We start from the raw sequence: 17,002 nt of genomic DNA on the forward strand, positions 1-17,002 counted from the left end.
CATGAGAAGTACAGCACTAATAATGAGCATGGTTACACAAATCTGCTGTACCTCCCACAGTTGGGATCTTACAGAAGTGTCTTTTTTAGTGAAGTTTTCTATAATGCTCCTAACTCACTCAAGGTGTTTAGGGGGTAGAAATACAGCTACAGACACAAAGAGCTAATGCACTGCATACAAAAATAAAGGGAGAAAACACTTCAACAGTAGTGTAGGCAGTTTCACAGGTAGTCCTATGAAAGCCATTGTCTCTGAGTCACCTATTACTCTCAGACTCAGAAAGGCGTGTCCTAATAAATAAAACTGTTCACTGCTTTCTACACCATCTTCCACAAGTCTCCACCGCTTCTGTCTTCCTACAACCACTCCTAGGTGAAGACTCCAGAAGCAGTGAGTGTATTCATCAATTACTAGATCATAAATAGGTTTTGAAGGCTGTACACTTGGGGTGGTGATGAAAAAAACCACACTGTCCTTTGCAGCAGAGTACACAAGATGCTAGATTTTCACTGTGCCACCACTGCCCGAGACACCGAGGTGACTCTAGTATGAGACAAACTACAATGCAAGACAGCTGTAATACCTATATATCCAGCAGGAGACCAAGTGAAGGTCTAGTGGTTTTGCATGGCCTGGTTTTGCTAGCAGGGAGGCTACAGAGGTGGCTCCTGGAAGAAGCTGCTAGAAGCTTCCACCAAGTCCAGCAGAACCAACCCTTGGCAGCTCCAAAGACAGACATGCCAGTGGTCAAGGCTCGCCCAATTCAAAATGGTGGTAATGCCTCTGTGATAACATAGTTAAGAAGAAATACAAACAAAAGCAGTGGCACAGTTTTAATTGTGAGCAGAAAAGAGCAGAGTGAGAACATGTGAGACGAACAACTCTGCAGACACCAAGGTCAGGGGAGAAGGAGGGGGAGGAACTACTCTAGGTGCTGGAGCTCAGATTCCCCTGCAGCCTCTGGTGCAGCACATGGTGAGGCAGCTGTGCCCCTGCAGCCTGTGGAGATCCATAGGGATGTAGATATCCACCTGCAGCCCATGGAGGAGCCCCAGGCTGGAGGAGGTGGATGCCTATAAGAAGCTGTGACCCTGTGGGAGATCCATGGAGAGAGAAGACTCTGTTCCCATGCTACATCAGCCTGTCCCTGAAGGACTGCACGCCATGGAAGAGTGACCCACGCCGCAGCAGTTTTGGGAGGACTGTTGCCCGTGGGATGAACTCACACTGCAGCAGGTCACAGAGAGCTGTTGCTTGTGAGATGGATTCATGTCGGAGAAGTTCATGGAGAACTGCCTCCTGTGAGAGGAACCCCACACGGTGTAGCCCAGGAATGACTCCTCTCCCTGAGCAGTGGGATACCATGGGTGATGAATTGACCATAATCCCCACTCGCTGTCTCCTTGCACCACTGGGGCAGGAGGTAGAGCTTGGAAAGGAGGAAGGGTGGGGAGGGGAAGTTGTTTTTCAGGGCTTTTTTTACTTCCCATTATCTTGTTCTGATTGTGTTAGCAATGTTTTCAATTCTTATCTCTAATTAGAGCCTGTTTTGCCCTGATGGTATTTGATGAGCCATGTCTCCTGGTCCTTATCTCAACCCATGAACGGTCCAGCTGCAGAAGAAAGTATGGAAGTGGCTTTCATCGGCACCTGGCAACCAGCCAGTGTCAAGCCATGACAGAAGGTTACAAAATCACTAGTAACATTAAAAAAGAAGGGGCCAGTACCTGAGAAACACAGAGGTTAAAAGACTATAGTGAAGCTGCAGCAAGAACATCTCTAAGCGCAGGCAAGATGCCTCTGGGAGGACTTGGGTTTAAGCAGGAAAAGGCAAGGAAGATGTAGGAAGTGCAGCCAGTGGACCTTAAGGCAGCCGAGTAGAAGATGAGCAACTACATTCTAAGTGTTTACACCTGCTTTACTAAATGATCACAGGCAAGATTAAAAGATTCAAAATCTCATTTATTTCTACACATCTTTTGCCTGCTAAGAAAAAAATCCACACAATGCTGTAACTTGCTCAAGCTGAACCTGTAACTTGACTATTTTTTTCTATTTTTTTTTTTTTGTCTTGGTAAGCACGTTGGCTCAAATACAACTATTTGTAGCACATCATGTAAATCCTTTTGGTTTTTAAGGCATCATGTTTTCAGTTAGGCTTACTAGGCTTTTTAGTCTGTCCTTCATCCTTCTTGTTTATCATCATATACAAGCAATTCCAGGTTTTGCTCTCCAATACATGAAAAAGTACCCACTCATCCAATTTACAAGGTATCACATATTTCTGAGGCAAGCAAACAGCTTTACAGTTGAATGTTTAAAAAGGGAATAGTAATTCAGTGCTTAAAGTTCCAGGAAGTTTAGCTATTTTATTTTAAGAGAAATGTAAGGAAGAAAACAGCAGTTTGAAGAAACATCTTTGAGCCATTGTTTAGAAACACAGCTAATCCTTTTCTTAATGCTACCTTTTGTTACTGAAAAGACTGCATGTAATAATCAATTCCCTGTTAACTCTTGATTTTCTTTTTTTTTTATGAGAGACAGCCAGGACACCTTTAAGCTATCAGTTATGTACAATACCATATAGTAGAGACAACTGCAGAGAATACTTCAGAAGTCCTGTAAATTTTTTGGACCTTCAAATAGGATTAGCAAATGTAAGCCCTAGTAAAGGAAAATCCTGAATTTTCCTACAGTCACATTCCTAGTCTAGCTCACCTACCTCAGAAAATGCAAAATGACAATGAAACTTGAAACAAATTACATTATCTTTTGAAGGAAACAAATGGTCTGGCTGGATTGTTTAGTATTTGCTTTTCTGTGTGAACTGAGAATAGCTCTAGCTATACAAAATGGAAATCTGTGATTTCATTCCTATTGTACAGGGTTGCAAGAAAGGTCCTTTTTCACATTAGTAAGTTTGACTTGTGGGATATTACTCAATCTAGGGCAAAATTTTATATGTTACAAAAAAGAATGAAACAGACTACAGTGAACATTACATGCCCAATTGTGCAATATCTACTTTGTTCTTATTTCTACAACTTTTAATAGAGATGAAAATGCATTCAGAACCTTGTCCTTTAATTTAGTCTTCAATTTAATTACTCTCCCGTGCCCCTCCCTTCCCTGTGCTGAAAATTTTCTGGAGTAAGTCCTTCACTGACATCCACTGGGAGGTCATCCATAATCTAATATGAACCTCTTTTTACATAACACAAGTGGCACAAGAAGGAAAACTAATAAAAAATTTTAAAAGGCCCAGACAATGGCCTGATTTCCAAATTAACTCAGTTCCATCAGTGTTCACTGGTTTTGATTAGATCTGAATGCTTTGAATTTCTGAAAAGTTAGGTCTCCTAATACTTTAAGCACTGCTCCCAAAAAATAAGCTACAATTTGCTTGGAAACAAGTACACTGAAGAAGTAAAGCAAAAAGAAACGTGAAATATTTGGCTACTTAATTAAACTAACTAAAGTGACCACAGGTCCACTTTTCTGTAAAACTTTTTAAAATTTCTGAGGTAAATAACCAGTAAATTGGTAATTCAGGGACGCTATGATGACTTTACATCAATGTATAATGACAAAATTAACCAAAGTGAGTTTTCCATAATGCTTGTTATTTATGGTGACTAAAAACAGGGCAACTACAGAAGCAGAAACAGCCAACACAATCCCTGTCAATTTGGCAGAGCACAGCTGGAACCTCAAAGCTGTAAACATTCCCCTTGATGTGTATAATTGTAATGCACAGCAGAGAAACAGGTAGAAACAACTTTCTGCTCTCTTGAAGGACAGAAATTCAAAGCTGTCAGAAAAATTTCAGGCTGCATAACTGCTAATAAAGGAATACTAGCACAAAGTTTGAAACCAAGGTATTGCAATGGCATATACTGACTATTACCGAGATCAGAAACCATCTGTCTCTCACATCACCTGTGTCACTGGGCATCAAAGAAGCAGTGCTTTAGTCCACCTTCTGGAAAAATCCTAGCCATGCAGTGTGAGAAGCTGGAAAACCAACCATGGGAAGGAGACTGTCATCTTTCTCATCCTCAGGACACAGAGGCAAAGTGTGCACAAAGAAGTAGTTACAGAATTTCATCTTTCAGAGATATCAATTCAGCAAACCTTACAAATACTCTTTTTTACACATAATGCAACCCAGAGGCAAGTGTCCTCTCCCCCCAGTCAGCATGGTAGAGCTGGATCCAAGTGTGTATCCTGTACACGCAAATCTTGCACAAGTTAGCCAAATTCTGGAATTGCAAAGCTAGGAAATGGACAATTTTGCAACACTGATTTTGAAATATTTTTTCTTCTAAGAAACACTTAGCTGCATTGTACAACTTCTCAGTTTGGCTCAGCATTACATAAATGGATCTAGTTTTATTTTGTATAGGAAGGTTAAAACCAGGAGAATTTACTAACACACCAGAAACAATCAGCATTATAGCTGGGATTGTTGTGATTCCCAAGAAATTATTATTACCATCACATAGCATCCAGCCTCTCCCTGAAGAAAGCCAAACAAGCACTGGCCATCCTAGCCTAATTCTGTCACTCTTTTCATGATTCCCAGCCATGCTAAGTGTCCCCGTAACTTTCCTCCCTTTTTGTATTGCACTTTATTCTCCTCCACAAGGTTTATCTTTCCTTGCAATCCCTCACCTACTCTGTACTTATGTTTCCACCCATGCCATCACTCACTCTTCTTCCTCAATACAAGCAGTGCACAGCTCCATGACCACAGGTGATGCCAGCCCTGCAGTAAGGCTGCCAGACAAAAGACCACCTTCCCTCAGGCTTAAAGGAAGGCCCTTTAAAACAGATACTTGCCTACCTCTCCATCAAATCACTGTCACACACCACTCCTTGTCCAGGGACAGCAAAATGAGGACCTCACAGTAAGGAATAACTACCTGCAACACACCCTTCCTTCCCACTGCCAGAAGCAAAACAACCATGGCAAGTTTACCAGGCAGTCTACCCTACTATTTTTAGATAATTAAAAATATATATATATACATTTGCAAAACTTGCAAGGAGTAACTTGTAAGTCATGATGATGAGGGATATGAAGCTCAATATATGGAGACAGGAGAATTTATGAGTGAATTGCTTCCGCCAGCAGAAAAGGGGGAGTTAAAGGATTCAACTGTCAGAGGGCATAAATTCCAAGTTCTTCCTAAATAACTTTCTTTTGAAAGCTTTTTAAGCTTTAACAGAATACAGGCCTGCTTTAATATTCATTGATGCATATTTTATAACAGATTCTAAGGTTCAAAACAGGAAAAACAAACCAGAGAAGTCCAGCTGTGAGATTTTGCTTAAACTTTTTTTCTTTTCAATTTTGTTTCCAAAACTGAAAGGAAAAGTTAGCAATACTTGTCTTTCAAGTAATCAAAGTTACACAGTGAGAAGTATACAAGTTACCTTTGGGAGCTGAGTTTTATTTACACAGTTTGTGAATTTCAGGCCAGTAAAGACAGATTGTATAAAAATGGCACTGTGCTTGAAGTTTTTAAAAGGGTGAGAACTAAAGCAAAGGATATAACCAGTCTCATGAAAAACATTATTTACAATAATGTAAATACATTATTTACAATCCTTTAATTATAAAACTCACATGGACTCATTTTCTCCTGAGGTAAGATACAACTTCAAACTAGCAGACCAGTAGCCTTTTATGACTAACATAAATGTAGAGCATGGGATTATTTGCATTTCAAACTGTAACCAAAATACTTTGTAGCTGCTAGATGATTACAAATTAGATGAAGATCCTTAAGACAATTGGTGTGGTCTTTATCTCTACCAGAAAGCCTGCTGGAGGATGTGCACTAGTGCTAAAAGAGGATATAAATTCTGAGGAAACAAAGTCCCAGTTTTAGGCCAGAAATCAGTATTTTCTGTTTCTGCATGATAAATATGCCATCAAGCAGTCCTCGGGAAACTAATGCTTATGCTTAAAGACGAGAATTTATGTTCAGAGGGATACTTCAAGAGATCCTTCATTTTTTTAAATTCACATTCCTGTTCTTTTACTACCACGTGCTTTTTCTGTGGGCAAAGATTACATGAAGATAAAGTGTTATGCAAAAAAAAAAAAATTACAAGACAGATTAAAATCCTTGTTTTTCAGATTATTGTGGGTACATCACTAGAAATAGTATTCAACTTCCAAGAGCAACAGGAAAGAGCTACCTTGGATGCTGAGCTATCCCAAATACAGAATTCAAGAGCTGCCCTGGGCATGTTCTAAGACCCTTTTCTGCCTGAGTGGGTACTCCCAGATACTGAACCCGGGTTGTGACAGTGACAGTACTTCAGTTAAAACCAAGCAAGAAAGGAAATCCCCCAAGTTCATCTTCTCCTACCAGTTAAACATACTGTCACAATCAAAAATATTGGTCAGTTTGTTTCTCATTTCTTCTTGGGCTCATAGGACTGAATGAGTCATTCAAAGTTACTCGGAGATGCCTACTGGCAACTAATGGCAATGTGAAAGTACCTGCATGTCTAAATTAACAGGCCTGTGTGCTTTAAAAAAAACTATCCTAAGGGTCCAGCAACACTTTCAGAGTCAAACATCTCCAAAAGCAAGCCCAGTACCCCTTCATACACATAAACTGCATAACACAGGGAAGGTGCAACCCTGAACATGACCTTTTAGTGATAACTAAAGAACAGGTAAATACAGAGTATGTTCCCAAGTGAAGTAAGTCCTTTCCTGGTAAGTTTCCTGAGTATTTTGGTCTTGGAACAAAAGAATGTAATAAATCAAACTTATAATTCAATCCTTATTAACATTTTTCAGTATGCACTAAGTCCCTAGTATTCTTACAGTACGTTTATTTGTTTTGCTAACAAAAACACCTGTAACAGAGTCACCACGAATCCACCACAGCCCCCCTTGCTGTGGGGATGCCCCTCTGGTTTCAACGTACGTACCTGCCACCCTTCGGAGCCTCCTGAACACCCCACAGCTGGGAAGCCGTCAGAGACACGTCCTTTCTGAAAAGGGGTAAGAAACAGGTTTTGACATCAGTACCACATAATCCTGAATGGCAAGTTCTGATATGGGAATTATAATATATCCTCCCTCAAAAGTTTGGCTTTTCCAGATTACCAGGGCAGAGCATTCCTGACAAAAACCAGAACTGCTACATTTGCATCCAATCAGCCAAGATCCTGACGTTGCACTTAACACAAAAGATATTAAGCAGACCTGAGAAAAAGCAGACATATCAGCCCTTTTAAAATTCAATTTGTTTCTTCTATCCCAAGCTGGCTGATACATACTCAGTATAAAATTATTCAGCACTTACATTACAGTAGCAATTACTGATACTGGAAGAGTCTGGGACCCCTCACATGCTGGTACAGGATGTACTAAAGAAAGGTTAGACACCAGCCAGCCCCACACACAACTACTGTTACTAAATTCATACAAAGCAGTTCCAACACTCTCCTGCATTATTAAAGAACTGCATGATGCACAAGCTTAGGAAAGAGGATCTGGACACCAACAACGAAACCTGGCATGCTCGTATTTATTTTGCTGCAATCACAGGAGAAGAATGGGCCACTCTGAAGCCATCACAACTGGGTGCAACAACGCATTTATCCCAAGACTATTCCAGGTAACATGCTTCTAATATGCAGACCCATAACACTGTTACATCAGACTATATTCAGCATACGAATTTCTAGTGTTCATCCAAGCACTTTTAGAATGGTGTGACCCATGTGAAGGGATAGTGTTTTTTAAATGCAAGTCGTTGTGGGTCTGAAGTAGATTTCACTGAAGTCACCAGTAAGGAGGTTCCCAAAGATGCAAGTGGTTAAGATGGTGCACCTGACAAAAAAAAAATCTTCATTGCACTTCTGAAGACTTCATTCTTGATCCAGAAGATTACAATGATTCAGAAGACAGAGGCCCAAGAAGAAGAAGGCCAGAGAAAATTATAAGAAACAGCTCAATACTGCAGGTCTCTAAGGAAAGGGAGAGCCTATACAGGGTCTTTTCCAGAGACCTTCAACAGTCCATGTTTTGTGGCTACCAATATGGTAAAAGGCATCAAACAGCTACATCAAACCCACTTTTGCTTACAAAACAGTATTTTCAGTATCTTTTGGGTCTTTTGGGCTATAAAGAGGGTAATCCAGTCTGATTCTCCCCACAATCTTTTTTTCAACAAGATACACCACAAAAATCCATTACCCACCTATGTTATTACCAACTGGCTACTTTCCACAAACGGTAGCAGAATATAACTGACTTATTTTTGGTATAAAAGGATCCCGTCTGCTTTTCATTCTGTTGAAAACAAACCAGAGCAGGCAAACTGTAAATCATCCAATCAGTTATGAAGCTCTTCACAAACCAATTTACACCAGATCATCTCTATGGCTGTAGTTACTCAGTATTTAAGTGAACACGTAAAATTTACAAAAAATTCCTGCTTGCCACAAGAGGACATCAATCAACATAGCCAGCCAGTACGACTACAGGAGTTTTCAGATCCCAGTATGCCTCCTTACAGTTTACTGCTCACACAGCAAACTATAATCATCTACTTTAGCTGCAGGTACCTCAAGGGGAAAAGAAAATTCTCTTTTGCCTCTCTTGAGAAAGAGCTTCCAGCAGCTTGTACAAGCACTTTCATTGTAACAAAGCACTTGCATCTAAATGAATTGCTACAGTAGGTGTGAAACTCCTCTGAGAAGTCTAGCAGCAAATTAGCTAACCTATATACTTTCCTGGCTTACTTTAAACACCCTTACATGGAGGTTTTCAAGTTTCCACAAATAGCTCCAGGCTTCTGAACTGTGATCTGAGGTAACTGGGGACTGAAGGACAGGTAGGCAGATGGCTGGAGGTCAGGCCAGCTCTCAGCCAGCCTCTGGATCTCCACAGAGAGGGAATGATGCAGATGAACTGCAGGATTCCAAGCTGTGACACCTCAGCTCAAGAACTCTGCTCCCAAGAGCAGTCCATCCCTCCTCAGTGTGGTCCTTGGGAAGCGGTCACTAACCACCAGTGTTTCTTGCAAAGAAGCCCACAGACATGGGGCTGGATGTGAGAGGGTGGCTGGGCTAAGGTGAAGAAGGGTGGTTTGTAAGTAGGGGCTCATTCCTCTCCTTTGGTCACCCTGCCATTGGCTGCTTGTGAGGACACCATTTGCAGCCATGCTGCACACATGAGTAACTACTCCCAGCTTGCCAGAAGCTATGACATAATTAAGCCCTTTAATCCAACTTGAGTATGAAATTAAACATCCATGTAAGCACTGCAGGTTGGCAGACATCCTTCAGGTCCTCTTGTTTGACCCAAGCCTCACAGGTGATCCTTTACAGCAGGCACCGCAGGAGCTCCTTAACAAACCTTAGACCCTGTCAGGTTTTAAGAGTACTTAACTCTAAACTTACAGGAAAAAAAAAAAACAAACCCGAAACTGTTTCTTCTGGCAACAATTACTTAAAGCTTGGGGAGAAGAATTACACCTCGAATAGCTCATTATTTTGGCAACTGTGACTAAGTCTTCAAAGATTAAAGAAAGCACCTACTGGATTATAACTGAAAGACAGCCTGGAATACATTATGTAGAATGAAAGGATAGTCACCTTAACGAAAATTTTCATCAAAGATCCACAATCCTTCATATATATATGTGTTTGCATACACTTTATTTATTTGAAGACCTTCTCATCTGTCAAATTCCAAAGCACATTCATGTATTACAAGGTACTTCAGGCTGTCACATCCTACTTGCATTAAAAAAAAAAAAAAAATCCAAAGAACAACTAACATGTACTACTTTTCTTTCTGTACATCAATTACCATCCAGATCAGTAGCATTTCTTTCATTTTCTGTTCAAGCACATGCCTGCTGTAACCATGTCCTAGTGATTCTAACTGAAAAGAAGAAAGGAAATTTAAGAAAACTAGCTTATAAACAAATTTTCTTTACTCAGAGGTCTCTTTGAGAGCCCATGGAGGCAAATTTTAAGTTTGAGAACATTTCTAGTGCTACAGCATTATACACTAACCTTTGTGAAATATGATTTCTAGATAAATATACCTTGATGATCACAACTAGAGCTGTATTTGCTACCTGTATCTCAAGTCAGCCACAATCTACACATACTGGCTTTCTTAGAAAAACTATTTTAAAAGCTTACATGGAAGCCACAATAAAGCCAAGATACAGCTATGAGTAACTAAGGCTGCACAGACAGCTGCCCACAGTGTCTCTCACTTAGAACTTTCCTGTGAATGCTGTGTGTGGTTTAGAGTTTCAAATGACATGAAAAGGTAGGCTAGACTACAGACTTCAAGAACAGTGCATATTACCATCAGCTATATTTAAATAATTGATCTGATATACCAAAGTAACAGTTGCTGACACGGCTCCCACCCACTCTGGATGGGGCTGATTACACCTGCTAACCACCTGTGCAAGACACTGGGGGTCAAAAATCAAGTAACAAACATGCTACAAGACTTAAAGAGCAAAGCTCAAATGTTTTTTCCCTTTCCTACCTGAAAAGTTTACTTTTCATAAAAACATCTTTATTTCACAGACCCATTTACTGGCCTATGAACACCCCTCTACTTCTTCTAAAGATTATAGGAAAGACAAGTACATGAGCTTTAACCTGAAGCAGAGGCCCATTCTAAACCTTGTTCTGAAACAACAAAGTAAAAAAGCTCTGTTAGGTCTCAAAAAGACATCTCAATCTAGCCCAAACTGTGCTGGGATCCCAGTTCTAATTCCCGTCACCTTGGCCCTCCTCAGATCTCACAAGCAACTTCAAAAAAGCCAAGAAAAACAGAGACTGAACTGGTGACATAGAGATACAAATGCCTTCTGTATCCAATGGCAAAATACAAATATCAAGATTGGGCCAGCTACTGCCATGATGACAGTTTCTCCATTTTTAAGGATATTAAGAGAATCTGTAGTTAAGCAACTTAATTGGTGTAAAAAAATCCCATCCAGCTTTCATTCTGTTGAAAACAATCCAGAGCAGGCAAACTGTAAATCATCCGATAAGTTATGAAGCGCTCCACCAATTTACACCTTAACTTCCATAAAACTGAACAGGAGCTTTCATGATAGTAACTATGCATCCCAACCCTTCTTCAGGAAAATATTTGGGTGGGTAGTGGTTCTGAATCAAATTCCAGTAAAGGTAGAGAACAAAACTGTGTGAGAGCAAGAGCCATAGTGCAGGAGAGAAGAAACAAGGATGCACAAATGCATAAAGAAAGTAACAAGTACAAGCACTTTTGCTTCAGATTAATCTTTTTAAACCACCACTGCAGGAACATGTAAAATTTTTATGTATTCACATAACCTTTGCTTAGGGAAGGAAACAATTCAGAAGCAACACTGGAATATTCTGGTCAATAAAAACATAGTCTTTGAAGAGCAGAGATCACTGCCACCGCCTCCATATTCACCAATTTTTTTTTTACTTCAACAAGGTCAAAAAAAAGGAGACAATTACTAAGCCTCTCGTCATAAAATCCCATGTAATCAACGTCTCCTCCTTCCATCAGAAAAGGAGCAATCCTGGAAATTATTTGCTGGTTAAAAAACCTGCACAAGAATTAACAGCAGGTAAGCCTTCAAATCTTACTCTTGGTATTCAACAAAAAGTAACAGGAAACGGAAGTCTAAATTCTGCCTGTATTTTTCGCTAATATTCTTTATCAGATGTTCTTTAAGCTCCCTAAAAGAAAATCAAGAGTTAAAAAGCCCTAAAAACCCCACAAAACCATGTGTCTTACCCAAAAGACTATCAGCTGCCAATTATGGGGAAACACTTCATAATATTAGTAAGAGAAGTTACCTACTTCCGTATTCATTCTGACAACACGCCAACCCAGGAAAGCTAAAACTAAGGTCAATATGCTGTACTATACCACCTGTTTTCTTAAGAGCTTAGATCAAATATTTTGTCCCTTTCAGAGAATGCCATTTGTTGCTTTTCAACTATACAATACTACAGCATTTCCTGTTTTTACTTTTCTGGATTCTTTACATAAACTGCATTAGCAGTGCTTACAGGTGATAGTCTGAATATATTTAAGAGAGTTATCTGAACATAGATTACAAAACACCTAGATTTCACAGTATTTCATATTTAGTATTTTTCAGTGCTGCCTTGGTATTTTTTTCTCTTGCCTTGAGAAACACAAGGCCCCTTGACAAAAAAACCAAACCAAAACAAAAAAACCCGAAAAAACCACCAACACAAAAAAAACCCCACGCAGGCAAGGAAAAGACATGAAGAATCTTTAGTGTTCTTTAGAACTGAGTATTTTACCATCCTGATAGTGCAGAAAAACCCAGTTATTCAGTATCACATTCTAGTTTTTCAGGCTTTCAAGCCAGTTTTTAACAAAACATGCCAGTTACTGACAGGTCCCAGACTCTGAAGTTTCTCTCAGAGGAGGCAAATACAACAACAACCTTTTGCCCACAGCAGCAATTTTCAATACCAAAACATCTTTGGCAAGTTTGCCCACTGAGAACACTCAACTTGGTAAGCTGTATATATCCCTACACAGTGTCAATACCATGCACTGCTCAGGGACACAAACAATGAGACAACACAATGCAAAACCAGCTTTAAACTAACTTTAAAAGCACATTCAAAACACTGCCTTCCTTTTTCTTTTTTCATTTTTCCTAAAGTTATTTGGCATTAAGTGGAACAGAAGGAAAAAGAGGAGTTATTTTCATCTCAGCACATAAAACTACAAGCCAGTACTTCAACTGCACAACAAAACATTTTACATCTTAAAGAGAAGCCTTGGAAGAGGTTACCTCTCTGTCCTGAGAAAAAGCTTCTGTGCTGAAAAAAACAGGCAACTTCAGTTCAAGGAGCCAGAGAATCAGCTCCCTGGTTGTGTAAGACATAGTACAGCTTCCCTGAGGGAGCTGCATAAGGTTGCTGAAGTAGGGAATTTGAACCAAGTTATTCAAAACAGTGGAGAAGTAACAAAAACAAAACTTAACTGTGTTTGGCTATGTAAAAGTCAGAAATTGAACCTTGCAGCAGTATTTACTATTAAAAAAATCCCAATTAAAATTCACAGGTGGAATTCACCCATTTTTTTGTAAAACCAAAACAAAACTGTTTATGTCCAAAAAAACCCTAAAAAGCTATAAAAAGGGATTTCCTCAAACATTACAAGTTATGTAAGGACATCTCTGATTTATGAACAGGTAAAATTTGTTCTACTTCTGAGCATCTCTATCTTGCTACCCTGCATCACACCTGCCTTATCACACATGCCACTTTGAAATTATCTACCCCTCATGTTCAATTGCACAAATCATAATGCAATGAGAATGTCAATAGAACTGGTTAGAATGATACTTCATAGCATAATAAAAACATGCCCATTCAATAGTAAGACAACCAGAATGGACCACAGGAAATTCATACATTCTTGAATCCTCCTGTACCACACTCCCAGTTACATTTGGGATGAAGAACTACAACAACTAAATACCAAACAGGTCTGTGATAAAAATTTTGAGTTCTCCGTTTTGGATGCAGAGAGGGCATGGAAGCATCAACCCTCCCAGTGCTTCACCTGTCACTCCACAGAGCTGCTTCTACTGCCCAACACACACAACCAGCTTTGCATTTGACATGAATCATGCTGCCTGAACAGTGAAATCTGTGCAATTCTTCCTCCATCTGGCATTACACACATTTAAGGTGGTGCAGTAAAGCCCTCTTTCAAAACACTTTTTCCTCAAGTAATTGTATTTCTATGGCAGTTAGCTGAAGAGTCACCATCAAATGCTGTCAATTCTCTTTCCAAAGCTCCAAGCTGAAGCCAGTGCCTCTATGCATGTGCTGTTTGTTTTGTAAGCTGGTTTTTCAGAACAAGTTTCCCCACTCGTGTTTCCATACGACAGAGACAGGGGTGTTAAGACTTACACAGAACATCAATTCCTTTTTTCCTGTCACCCAGTCGTGGGATAAAATCATACAGGGAATCTTCTCAAAGCAAACCCAGTCTTGGCTTCTAAACTTATTTCCACTGAAAACCTGATACAGAATAAAGAGTTAACAACAACAACAACAACAACAACAACACATCCTAAAAGTGGTAATTTCCCTCAGGTCTGCTTACCCTTCCATTAATAAAAATAACAGAAACATCTTATTTTTTACCTTCCATACCCATTCTTTGATATCTAACTTTCAGACAACAAATGTAAAGTTTTATTTTCAGATACCACATCAACAGCACAAAGAAGCAACGCAGTTTTCAAGTTTTCATTGCACTGACACAAGTAGAATTTGACATTCTTAGCTCTCATGCCTGGTCTACCACCAGGTAACTATTTTTTTCCTCTTCCTCCTGCAGTATTCCACTTGCAGTATGAGGCAACTCATTCTTGTTAATACAGCACATTTAGGCTCTATAGGTCCTAGACACCAGCTGATAAATTACATGAACATCTGAGTTCTAAGACACTCATCATAAATTAAGCAATGTACCAGGGTAAATGGCTTAAAACAATCATTCCCTGGTTCCCCAAACAGGGCTGGGAAATACAAGCAAGATAACTGCTCTTCCTCCTTACAGTTTCAAGATGTCCAGCCTGCTTACTTAAGCTGTCCTGCCTCTGAGCACTCCTGTCCTCTGGTCTCCATCCATCCTTAATTCCCAGCCCAGACCTACACCAGAGGTCAACTGATCAACTTCCACAGGCTAAAAACGTAGTTTAGGGAGGTGCTGGATCAAGGGAGTTTTAATCCACCCACAGTGCCCCTTTCAGCAGCCATGCTAGCCTGTGGCAGTTGAAATGTAAGTGGAACACCACAGGAGACATTAAGTCTGGGCCTTCCTTGGGCAGGGGAAGAAAAAAATGGGAGTGGCAAGTAAGCATTAAGACTCCAAGTCCTCCTTGCCTCATCTAAGGGCCAATGTAAGAAAAAGTGAGGAAGAGAGAAGCCATCCTGGTCCATAAAAGAAAACCCTGAAGGACTGAGGGCTGTGTATTATTAGGCCTGTGACACATGTAATGCAGCTCTCCCCTCTAATGCTGCATAGCAGCCACCAGGTATGGAGCTTTCTGCAGGATTGCTTGCCAAAAAAGATGTTGAAAAGACAGAAGTCCACCCAAGGGTAATACCACTACCCCAAAGAATAAATACTGCTCTTCTGCTGCAGTACCATTAGGAAAACAATTTACTTTATTCTGCCAGCGATAAGCAACTAAAATTCCTTCTCATCAGCTAAACCATGGCCACAAGCATGTTAACCCTTACATTTCCTTGCATATTTAAGACACTCCACTGTCTCTGAAGGACTGGCAAAGATCAGGTATCATGGTAAAACCGCATGTCCCAGCCAACCTCACTCAAAAAAGGACATACGAAGTTTAGGGTCAAAATTCAGAATTCACCACACACCACAAAGGTCATTTTAAATAGCTGAGATCTTGACAGGAGATTATCTCTAAAAGCAAAATGCAACTCATGTTTTCATGCCAAGCACGACAGAAATGCAGTAAAATAGCCTTGAAATTTAAGAAATCATCATTTCACCTTAACAGATACACTTAATGCAGACAGCTTCAGGAGCAAGCATTTTAAAAGGTTTGGGATTTTGTTGTGTTTAAGGTTCTGTTAGGTCAGAACTGAATTATCCTTTTTTACTATGTTAAAGCCTCTACATCAACCCTTGCATTTTTTATGCTGAAAAGTAAAAGAACCATACTTCTGAAATAAGCTGCCAGTGCTTTCCACAGACAGCACAGACATGAGCTTTTACAAATCATCCTTAGATTATTTTACCATTGCTCACTAACAACCTTTGCTGTTTTTTGAACTATGTACAGCCAGGGAGTCTGCACTCTTCTGTAAGATATACAAAGAAATTATAGATACCAGCAAATACAAAAATGTTTGCACAGAAAAGAATTTGTTAAACATAAGCAGAATTCAGTTAGCAACAACTCAGCAATGACTGACTCTAGAGTTTGAAAAAAAAAAAAACAAAAAAAAAACCAACCAAAACCAAAACCCACTGACTCTGGGGTATCTTCCACAGATGCAGTAATTCATCATGGGCTGTTACATCTATTCTGTGGGGTTATAGAGCATCGATCTTAACTGTTCCTGCCTCAATACAACCTTTGTGTTGATATTAACAGTGCAAAGTTCATTCTGACCTTTACCTAGTAACTGGGTATCAGTTTGTGCCCATATTACTGCTTTCCGTACGTCCAAAAACACAGGTGCAGATCTTTCAGTACAAGTGCTTCAGATTTCACATGAAATTATGTGTGAGCATGTCAGGAACAGGATTAATAGAAGCTTTGCTCGCAGAACATTCTCATGAGCATTACTGGGATTTTAACTCCTACAAAGCCGAAAATGAGCTTTTTCTTATGCCAAATGAAATGCTGCAGAGAGAGTAATTATTACACTCGATGATTAACTTTCAAAACCTTGTTTGCACTATCATTACAGATATTTTAACAGGAGAAATAGGAGATACATACACCACAGAGGTTCTGCCTCAAACTTTGTTGACAAAGCACATAATTACTGCAAGTTTCTAGCCTTTGAAGGCTGATTTTGAGGGGTTTTAGTATTACAGAAGCAGAACTGGAAAATTACATGAAGGCATTAGAGGCAAGATGAGATTTATGTGTTTCCTCCAAGGTTTAGTGCTCAACAGAGAAACAAAGCTTTCCTTGGCAAAGCTGACCTCCAAATGCCACAGCAACCACCATTCATGTCTTATCTCAAACCAGAGATTCCCACCCCAGAACACTTACAGCTTTCACATTTCAAATGTCAGAGTGGAAAAATTAGGTTAAGCTCAGCCAAATGCAAAAATTAATCCCAGACAAGAGAGATTATGTTAGAGAATTCAGTGGCAAATAATGTGACTTGTGAACCAGATTCTGCATAGGTGTTCAAGCCATTAGCTGCTTCCCTGTAT

At 39.8% G+C, this 17,002-nt stretch overlaps 1 protein-coding gene across 7 annotated transcripts in view; it reads right to left on the reverse strand.

The window, feature by feature from the left end:
* Positions 1-17,002, reverse strand: part of SEMA4D (semaphorin 4D) — a 101,387-nt gene that overhangs the window by 39,676 nt on the left and 44,709 nt on the right. For 6 of the 7 annotated variants that reach the window (XM_069001460.1, XM_069001461.1, XM_069001456.1 and 3 more), the window contains exon 2: positions 6,958-7,020. The gene's annotated coding sequence lies outside the window, so the exon portion shown is untranslated. Of the gene's footprint in view, positions 1-6,957; positions 7,021-8,234; positions 8,261-17,002 lie in introns of those variants that run through there. The other variant, XM_069001457.1, reaches the window with a different exon arrangement.

The sequence above is a fragment of the Aphelocoma coerulescens genome, assembly GCF_041296385.1.
Source record: "Aphelocoma coerulescens isolate FSJ_1873_10779 chromosome Z unlocalized genomic scaffold, UR_Acoe_1.0 ChrZ, whole genome shotgun sequence".
In the NCBI taxonomy this organism is placed as follows: domain Eukaryota; kingdom Metazoa; phylum Chordata; class Aves; order Passeriformes; family Corvidae; genus Aphelocoma; species Aphelocoma coerulescens.